This window comes from Somniosus microcephalus, unplaced genomic scaffold, assembly GCF_052327205.1.
Source record: "Somniosus microcephalus isolate GS21.2 unplaced genomic scaffold, FLI_Smic_1.0 unresolved_chr1, whole genome shotgun sequence".
Classification (NCBI taxonomy): Eukaryota; Metazoa; Chordata; class Chondrichthyes; order Squaliformes; family Somniosidae; genus Somniosus; species Somniosus microcephalus.
In genome coordinates, this window is record NW_028225179.1 from 114,688,844 (window position 1) to 114,699,453 (window position 10,610).

Consider the following 10,610-nt stretch of genomic DNA (forward strand, 5'->3'; position numbering starts at 1 on the left):
AGGGGGTAATCCCACAGTGCTGTTAGGGGGTAATCCCACAGTGCTGTTAGGGGGTAATCCCACAGTGCTGTTAGGGGTAATCCCACAGTGCTGTTAGGGGGTAATCCCACAGTGCTGTTAGGGGGTAATCCCACAGTGCTGTTAGGGGGTAATCCCACAGTGCTGTTAGGGGGTAATCCCACAGTGCTGTTAGGGGTAATCCCACAGTGCTGTTAGGGGGTAATCCCACAGTGCTGTTAGGGGTAATCCCACAGTGCTGTTAGGGGGTAATCCCACAGTGCTGTTAGGGGTAATCCCACAGTGCTGTTAGGGGGTAATCCCACAGTGCTGTTAGGGGGTAATCACACAGTGCTGTTAGGGGTAATCCCACAGTGCTGTTAGGGGGTAATCCACAGTGCTGTTAGGGGTAATCCCACAGTGCTGTTAGGGGTAATCCCACAGTGCTGTTAGGGGGTAATCCCACAGTGCTGTTAGGGGTAATCCCACAGTGCTGTTAGGGGGTAATCCCACAGTGCTGTTAGGGGGTAATCCCACAGTGCTGTTAGGGGGTAATCCCACAGTGCTGTTAGGGGGTAATCCCACAGTGCTGTTAGGGGGTAATCCCACAGTGCTGTTAGGGGTAATCCCACAGTGCTGTTAGGGGTAATCCCACAGTGCTGTTAGGGGGTAATCCCACAGTGCTGTTAGGGGGTAATCCCACAGTGCTGTTAGGGGGTAATCCCACAGTGCTGTTAGGGGGTAATCCCACAGTGCTGTTAGGGGGTAATCCCACAGTGCTGTTAGGGGGTAATCCCACAGTGCTGTTAGGGGGTAATCCCACAGTGCTGTTAGGGGTAATCCCACAGTGCTGTTAGGGGGTAATCCCACAGTGCTGTTAGGGGGTAATCACACAGTGCTGTTAGGGGTAATCCCACAGTGCTGTTAGGGGGTAATCCCACAGTGCTGTTAGGGGGTAATCACACAGTGCTGTTAGGGGTAATCCCACAGTGCTGTTAGGGGGTAATCCCACAGTGCTGTTAGGGGGTAATCCCACAGTGCTGTTAGGGGGTAATCACACAAGTGCTGTTAGGGGTAATCCCACAGTGCTGTTAGGGGGTAATCCCACAGTGCTGTTAGGGGTAATCCCACAGTGCTGTTAGGGGGTAATCCCACAGTGCTGTTAGGGGTAATCCCACAGTGCTGTTAGGGGTAATCCCACAGTGCTGTTAGGGGGTAATCCCACAGTGCTGTTAGGGGTAATCCCACAGTGCTGTTAGGGGTAATCCCACAGTGCTGTTAGGGGGTAATCCCACAGTGCTGTTAGGGGTAATCCCACAGTGCTGTTAGGGGTAATCCCACAGTGCTGTTAGGGGTAATCCCACAGTGCTGTTAGGGGGTAATCCCACAGTGCTGTTAGGGGTAATCACACAGTGCTGTTAGGGGGTAATCCCACAGTGCTGTTAGGGGTAATCCCACAGTGCTGTTAGGGGGTAATCCCACAGTGCTGTTAGGGGGTAATCCCACAGTGCTGTTAGGGGTAATCCCACAGTGCTGTTAGGGGGTAATCCCACAGTGCTGTTAGGGGTAATCCCACAGTGATGTTAGGGGTAATCCCACAGTGCTGTTAGGGGGTAATCCCACAGTGCTGTTAGGGGTAATCCCACAGTGCTGATAGGGGTAATCCCACAGTGCTGTTAGGGGTAATCCCACAGTGCTGTTAGGGGTAATCCCACAGTGCTGTTAGGGGTAATCCCACAGTGCTGTTAGGGGGTAATCCCACAGTGCTGTTAGGGGTAATCCCACAGTGCTGTTAGGGGTAATCCCACAGTGCTGTTAGGGGTAATCCCACAGTGCTGTTCGGGGGTAATCCCACAGTGCTGTTAGTGGGTAATCCCACAGTGCTGTTAGGTGTTAGGGGGTAATCCCACAGTGCTGTTAGGGGGTAATCCCACAGTGCTGTTAGGGGGTAATCCCACAGTGCTGTTAGGGGGTAATCCCACAGTGCTGTTAGGGGGTAATCCCACAGTGCTGTTAGGGGGTAATCCCACAGTGCTGTTAGGGGGTAATCCCACAGTGCTGTTAGGGGGTAATCCCACAGTGCTGTTAGGGGGTAATCCCACAGTGCTGTTAGGGGGTAATCCCACAGTGCTGTTAGGGGTAATCCCACAGTGCTGTTAGGGGGTAATCCCACAGTGCTGTTAGGGGGTAATCCCACAGTGCTGTTAGGGGGTAATCCCACAGTGCTGTTAGGGGGTAATCCCACAGTGCTGTTAGGGGGTAATCCCACAGTGCTGTTAGGGGGTAATCCCACAGTGCTGTTAGGGGGTAATCCCACAGTGCTGTTAGGGGGTAATCCCACAGTGCTGTTAGGGGGTAATCCCACAGTGCTGTTAGGGGTAATCCCACAGTGCTGTTAGGGGGTAATCCCACAGTGCTGTTAGGGGGTAATCCCACAGTGCTGTTAGGGGGTAATCCCACAGTGCTGTTAGGGGGTAATCCCACAGTGCTGTTAGGGGGTAATCCCACAGTGCTGTTAGGGGGTAATCCCACAGTGCTGTTAGGGGGTAATCCCACAGTGCTGTTAGGGGGTAATCCCACAGTGCTGTTAGGGGGTAATCCCACAGTGCTGTTAGGGGGTAATCCCACAGTGCTGTTAGGGGGTAATCCCACAGTGCTGTTAGGGGGTAATCCCACAGTGCTGTTAGGGGGTAATCCCACAGTGCTGTTAGGGGGTAATCCCACAGTGCTGTTAGGGGTAATCCCACAGTGCTGTTAGGGGGTAATCCCACAGTGCTGTTAGGGGGTAATCCCACAGTGCTGTTAGGGGGTAATCCCACAGTGCTGTTAGGGGGTAATCCCACAGTGCTGTTAGGGGGTAATCCCACAGTGCTGTTAGGGGGTAATCCCACAGTGCTGTTAGGGGGTAATCCCACAGTGCTGTTAGGGGGTAATCCCACAGTGCTGTTAGGGGGTAATCCCACAGTGCTGTTAGGGGGTAATCCCACAGTGCTGTTAGGGGGTAATCCCACAGTGCTGTTAGGGGGTAATCCCACAGTGCTGTTAGGGGGTAATCCCACAGTGCTGTTAGGGGGTAATCCCACAGTGCTGTTAGGGGGTAATCCCACAGTGCTGTTAGGGGTAATCCCACAGTGCTGTTAGGGGGTAATCCCACAGTGCTGTTAGGGGGTAATCCCACAGTGCTGTTAGGGGGTAATCCCACAGTGCTGTTAGGGGGTAATCCCACAGTGCTGTTAGGGGGTAATCCCACAGTGCTGTTAGGGGGTAATCCCACAGTGCTGTTAGGGGGTAATCCCACAGTGCTGTTAGGGGTAATCCCACAGTGCTGTTAGGGGGTAATCCCACAGTGCTGTTAGGGGGTAATCCCACAGTGCTGTTAGGGGGTAATCCCACAGTGCTGTTAGGGGGTAATCCCACAGTGCTGTTAGGGGGTAATCCCACAGTGCTGTTAGGGGGTAATCCCACAGTGCTGTTAGGGGGTAATCCCACAGTGCTGTTAGGGGTAATCCCACAGTGCTGTTAGGGGGTAATCCCACAGTGCTGTTAGGGGGTAATCCCACAGTGCTGTTAGGGGGTAATCCCACAGTGCTGTTAGGGGGTAATCCCACAGTGCTGTTAGGGGGTAATCCCACAGTGCTGTTAGGGGGTAATCCCACAGTGCTGTTAGGGGGTAATCCCACAGTGCTGTTAGGGGGTAATCCCACAGTGCTGTTAGGGGGTAATCCCACAGTGCTGTTAGGGGGTAATCCCACAGTGCTGTTAGGGGGTAATCCCACAGTGCTGTTAGGGGGTAATCCCACAGTGCTGTTAGGGGGTAATCCCACAGTGCTGTTAGGGGGTAATCCCACAGTGCTGTTAGGGGGTAATCCCACAGTGCTGTTAGGGGGTAATCCCACAGTGCTGTTAGGGGGTAATCCCACAGTGCTGTTAGGGGGTAATCCCACAGTGCTGTTAGGGGGTAATCCCACAGTGCTGTTAGGGGGTAATCCCACAGTGCTGTTAGGGGGTAATCCCACAGTGCTGTTAGGGGGTAATCCCACAGTGCTGTTAGGGGGTAATCCCACAGTGCTGTTAGGGGGTAATCCCACAGTGCTGTTAGGGGGTAATCCCACAGTGCTGTTAGGGGGTAATCCCACAGTGCTGTTAGGGGGTAATCCCACAGTGCTGTTAGGGGGTAATCCCACAGTGCTGTTAGGGGGTAATCCCACAGTGCTGTTAGGGGGTAATCCCACAGTGCTGTTAGGGGGTAATCCCACAGTGCTGTTAGGGGGTAATCCCACAGTGCTGTTAGGGGGTAATCCCACAGTGCTGTTAGGGGGTAATCCCACAGTGCTGTTAGGGGGTAATCCCACAGTGCTGTTAGGGGGTAATCCCACAGTGCTGTTAGGGGGTAATCCCACAGTGCTGTTAGGGGGTAATCCCACAGTGCTGTTAGGGGGTAATCCCACAGTGCTGTTAGGGGGTAATCCCACAGTGCTGTTAGGGGGTAATCCCACAGTGCTGTTAGGGGGTAATCCCACAGTGCTGTTAGGGGGTAATCCCACAGTGCTGTTAGGGGGTAATCCCACAGTGCTGTTAGGGGGTAATCCCACAGTGCTGTTAGGGGGTAATCCCACAGTGCTGTTAGGGGGTAATCCCACAGTGCTGTTAGGGGGTAATCCCACAGTGCTGTTAGGGGGTAATCCCACAGTGCTGTTAGGGGGTAATCCCACAGTGCTGTTAGGGGGTAATCCCACAGTGCTGTTAGGGGGTAATCCCACAGTGCTGTTAGGGGGTAATCCCACAGTGCTGTTAGGGGGTAATCCCACAGTGCTGTTAGGGGGTAATCCCACAGTGCTGTTAGGGGGTAATCCCACAGTGCTGTTAGGGGGTAATCCCACAGTGCTGTTAGGGGGTAATCCCACAGTGCTGTTAGGGGGTAATCCCACAGTGCTGTTAGGGGGTAATCCCACAGTGCTGTTAGGGGGTAATCCCACAGTGCTGTTAGGGGGTAATCCCACAGTGCTGTTAGGGGGTAATCCCACAGTGCTGTTAGGGGGTAATCCCACAGTGCTGTTAGGGGGTAATCCCACAGTGCTGTTAGGGGGTAATCCCACAGTGCTGTTAGGGGGTAATCCCACAGTGCTGTTAGGGGGTAATCCCACAGTGCTGTTAGGGGGTAATCCCACAGTGCTGTTAGGGGGTAATCCCACAGTGCTGTTAGGGGGTAATCCCACAGTGCTGTTAGGGGTAATCCCACAGTGCTGTTAGGGGGTAATCCCACAGTGCTGTTAGGGGGTAATCCCACAGTGCTGTTAGGGGGTAATCCCACAGTGCTGTTAGGGGGTAATCCCACAGTGCTGTTAGGGGGTAATCCCACAGTGCTGTTAGGGGGTAATCCCACAGTGCTGTTAGGGGGTAATCCCACAGTGCTGTTAGGGGGTAATCCCACAGTGCTGTTAGGGGGTAATCCCACAGTGCTGTTAGGGGGTAATCCCACAGTGCTGTTAGGGGGTAATCCCACAGTGCTGTTAGGGGGTAATCCCACAGTGCTGTTAGGGGGTAATCCCACAGTGCTGTTAGGGGGTAATCCCACAGTGCTGTTAGGGGGTAATCCCACAGTGCTGTTAGGGGGTAATCCCACAGTGCTGTTAGGGGGTAATCCCACAGTGCTGTTAGGGGGTAATCCCACAGTGCTGTTAGGGGGTAATCCCACAGTGCTGTTAGGGGTAATCCCACAGTGCTGTTAGGGGGTAATCCCACAGTGCTGTTAGGGGGTAATCCCACAGTGCTGTTAGGGGGTAATCCCACAGTGCTGTTAGGGGGTAATCCCACAGTGCTGTTAGGGGGTAATCCCACAGTGCTGTTAGGGGGTAATCCCACAGTGCTGTTAGGGGGTAATCCCACAGTGCTGTTAGGGGGTAATCCCACAGTGCTGTTAGGGGGTAATCCCACAGTGCTGTTAGGGGGTAATCCCACAGTGCTGTTAGGGGGTAATCCCACAGTGCTGTTAGGGGGTAATCCCACAGTGCTGTTAGGGGGTAATCCCACAGTGCTGTTAGGGGGTAATCCCACAGTGCTGTTAGGGGGTAATCCCACAGTGCTGTTAGGGGGTAATCCCACAGTGCTGTTAGGGGGTAATCCCACAGTGCTGTTAGGGGGTAATCCCACAGTGCTGTTAGGGGGTAATCCCACAGTGCTGTTAGGGGGTAATCCCACAGTGCTGTTAGGGGGTAATCCCACAGTGCTGTTAGGGGGTAATCCCACAGTGCTGTTAGGGGGTAATCCCACAGTGCTGTTAGGGGGTAATCCCACAGTGCTGTTAGGGGGTAATCCCACAGTGCTGTTAGGGGGTAATCCCACAGTGCTGTTAGGGGGTAATCCCACAGTGCTGTTAGGGGGTAATCCCACAGTGCTGTTAGGGGGTAATCCCACAGTGCTGTTAGGGGGTAATCCCACAGTGCTGTTAGGGGGTAATCCCACAGTGCTGTTAGGGGGTAATCCCACAGTGCTGTTAGGGGGTAATCCCACAGTGCTGTTAGGGGGTAATCCCACAGTGCTGTTAGGGGGTAATCCCACAGTGCTGTTAGGGGGTAATCCCACAGTGCTGTTAGGGGGTAATCCCACAGTGCTGTTAGGGGGTAATCCCACAGTGCTGTTAGGGGGTAATCCCACAGTGCTGTTAGGGGGTAATCCCACAGTGCTGTTAGGGGGTAATCCCACAGTGCTGTTAGGGGGTAATCCCACAGTGCTGTTAGGGGGTAATCCCACAGTGCTGTTAGGGGGTAATCCCACAGTGCTGTTAGGGGGTAATCCCACAGTGCTGTTAGGGGGTAATCCCACAGTGCTGTTAGGGGGTAATCCCACAGTGCTGTTAGGGGGTAATCCCACAGTGCTGTTAGGGGGTAATCCCACAGTGCTGTTAGGGGGTAATCCCACAGTGCTGTTAGGGGGTAATCCCACAGTGCTGTTAGGGGGTAATCCCACAGTGCTGTTAGGGGGTAATCCCACAGTGCTGTTAGGGGGTAATCCCACAGTGCTGTTAGGGGGTAATCCCACAGTGCTGTTAGGGGGTAATCCCACAGTGCTGTTAGGGGGTAATCCCACAGTGCTGTTAGGGGGTAATCCCACAGTGCTGTTAGGGGGTAATCCCACAGTGCTGTTAGGGGGTAATCCCACAGTGCTGTTAGGGGGTAATCCCACAGTGCTGTTAGGGGGTAATCCCACAGTGCTGTTAGGGGGTAATCCCACAGTGCTGTTAGGGGGTAATCCCACAGTGCTGTTAGGGGGTAATCCCACAGTGCTGTTAGGGGGTAATCCCACAGTGCTGTTAGGGGGTAATCCCACAGTGCTGTTAGGGGGTAATCCCACAGTGCTGTTAGGGGGTAATCCCACAGTGCTGTTAGGGGGTAATCCCACAGTGCTGTTAGGGGGTAATCCCACAGTGCTGTTAGGGGTAATCCCACAGTGCTGTTAGGGGGTAATCCCACAGTGCTGTTAGGGGGTAATCCCACAGTGCTGTTAGGGGGTAATCCCACAGTGCTGTTAGGGGTAATCCCACAGTGCTGTTAGGGGGTAATCCCACAGTGCTGTTAGGGGGTAATCCCACAGTGCTGTTAGGGGGTAATCCCACAGTGCTGTTAGGGGGTAATCCCACAGTGCTGTTAGGGGGTAATCCCACAGTGCTGTTAGGGGGTAATCCCACAGTGCTGTTAGGGGGTAATCCCACAGTGCTGTTAGGGGGTAATCCCACAGTGCTGTTAGGGGGTAATCCCACAGTGCTGTTAGTAATCCCACAGTGCTGTTAGGGGGTAATCCCACAGTGCTGTTAGGGGGTAATCCCACAGTGCTGTTAGGGGGTAATCCCACAGTGCTGTTAGGGGGTAATCCCACAGTGCTGTTAGGGGGTAATCCCACAGTGCTGTTAGGGGGTAATCCCACAGTGCTGTTAGGGGGTAATCCCACAGTGCTGTTAGGGGGTAATCCCACAGTGCTGTTAGGGGTAATCCCACAGTGCTGTTAGGGGTAATCCCACAGTGCTGTTAGGGGGTAATCCCACAGTGCTGTTAGGGGTAATCCCACAGTGCTGTTAGGGGGTAATCCCACAGTGCTGTTAGGGGGTAATCCCACAGTGCTGTTAGGGGTAATCCCACAGTGCTGTTAGGGGTAATCCCACAGTGCTGTTAGGGGGTAATCCCACAGTGCTGTTAGGGGTAATCCCACAGTGCTGTTAGGGGGTAATCCCACAGTGCTGTTAGGGGTAATCCCACAGTGCTGTTAGGGGGTAATCCCACAGTGCTGTTAGGGGGTAATCCCACAGTGCTGTTAGGGGGTAATCCCACAGTGCTGTTAGGGGGTAATCCCACAGTGCTGTTAGGGGGTAATCCCACAGTGCTGTTAGGGGGTAATCCCACAGTGCTGTTAGGGGTAATCCCACAGTGCTGTTAGGGGTAATCCCACAGTGCTGTTAGGGGGTAATCCCACAGTGCTGTTAGGGGGTAATCCCACAGTGCTGTTAGGGGGTAATCCCACAGTGCTGTTAGGGGTAATCCCACAGTGCTGTTAGGGGGTAATCCCACAGTGCTGTTAGGGGGTAATCCCACAGTGCTGTTAGGGGGTAATCCCACAGTGCTGTTAGGGGGTAATCCCACAGTGCTGTTAGGGGGTAATCCCACAGTGCTGTTAGGGGGTAATCCCACAGTGCTGTTAGGGGGTAATCCCACAGTGCTGTTAGGGGGTAATCCCACAGTGCTGTTAGGGGTAATCCCACAGTGCTGTTAGGGGTAATCCCACAGTGCTGTTAGGGGTAATCCCACAGTGCTGTTAGGGGGTAATCCCACAGTGCTGTTAGGGGTAATCCACAGTGCTGTTAGGGGTAATCCCACAGTGCTGTTAGGGGTAATCCCACAGTGCTGTTAGGGGGTAATCCCACAGTGCTGTTAGGGGTAATCCCACAGTGCTGTTAGGGGTAATCCCACAGTGCTGTTAGGGGGTAATCCCACAGTGCTGTTAGGGGGTAATCCCACAGTGCTGTTAGGGGTAATCCCACAGTGCTGTTAGGGGGTAATCCCACAGTGCTGTTAGGGGTAATCCCACAGTGCTGTTAGGGGGTAATCCCACAGTGCTGTTAGGGGTAATCCCACAGTGCTGTTAGGGGTAATCCCACAGTGCTGTTAGGGGTAATCCCACAGTGCTGTTAGGGGTAATCCCACAGTGCTGTTAGGGGTAATCCCACAGTGCTGTTAGGGGGTAATCCCACAGTGCTGTTAGGGGGTAATCCCACAGTGCTGTTAGGGGGTAATCCCACAGTGCTGTTAGGGGTAATCCCACAGTGCTGTTAGGGGGTAATCCCACAGTGCTGTTAGGGGGTAATCCCACAGTGCTGTTAGGGGGTAATCCCACAGTGCTGTTAGGGGGTAATCCCACAGTGCTGTTAGGGGGTAATCCCACAGTGCTGTTAGGGGGTAATCCCACAGTGCTGTTAGGGGGTAATCCCACAGTGCTGTTAGGGGGTAATCCCACAGTGCTGTTAGGGGGTAATCCCACAGTGCTGTTAGGGGGTAATCCCACAGTGCTGTTAGGGGGTAATCCCACAGTGCTGTTAGGGGGTAATCCCACAGTGCTGTTAGGGGGTAATCCCACAGTGCTGTTAGGGGTAATCCACAGTGCTGTTAGGGGGTAATCCCACAGTGCTGTTAGGGGGTAATCCCACAGTGCTGTTAGGGGGTAATCCCACAGTGCTGTTAGGGGTAATCCCACAGTGCTGTTAGGGGTAATCCCACAGTGCTGTTAGGGGGTAATCCCACAGTGCTGTTAGGGGGTAATCCCACAGTGCTGTTAGGGGGTAATCCCACAGTGCTGTTAGGGGTAATCCCACAGTGCTGTTAGGGGTAATCCCACAGTGCTGTTAGGGGGTAATCCCACAGTGCTGTTAGGGGGTAATCCCACAGTGCTGTTAGGGGGTAATCCCACAGTGCTGTTAGGGGGTAATCCCACAGTGCTGTTAGGGGTAATCCCACAGTGCTGTTAGGGGTAATCCCACAGTGCTGTTAGGGGGTAATCCCACAGTGCTGTTAAGGGGTAATCCCACAGTGCTGTTAGGGGGTAATCCCACAGTGCTGTTAGGGGGTAATCCCACAGTGCTGTTAGGGGTAATCCCACAGTGCTGTTAGGGGGTAATCCCACAGTGCTGTTAGGGGTAATCCCACAGTGCTGTTAGGGGTAATCCCACAGTGCTGTTAGGGGGTAATCCCACAGTGCTGTTAGGGGGTAATCCCACAGTGCTGTTAGGGGGTAATCCCACAGTGCTGTTAGGGGGTAATCCCACAGTGCTGTTAAGGGGGTAATCCCACAGTGCTGTTAGGGGGTAATCCCACAGTGCTGTTAGGGGGTAATCCCACAGTGCTGTTAGGGGTAATCCCACAGTGCTGTTAGGGGGTAATCCCACAGTGCTGTTAGGGGTAATCCCACAGTGCTGTTAGGGGGTAATCCCACAGTGCTGTTAGGGGTAATCCCACAGTGCTGTTAGGGGTAATCCCACAGTGCTGTTAGGGGGTAATCCCACAGTGCTGTTAGGGGGTAATCCCACAGTGCTGTTAGGGGGTAATCCCACAGTGCTGTTAGGGGGTAATCCC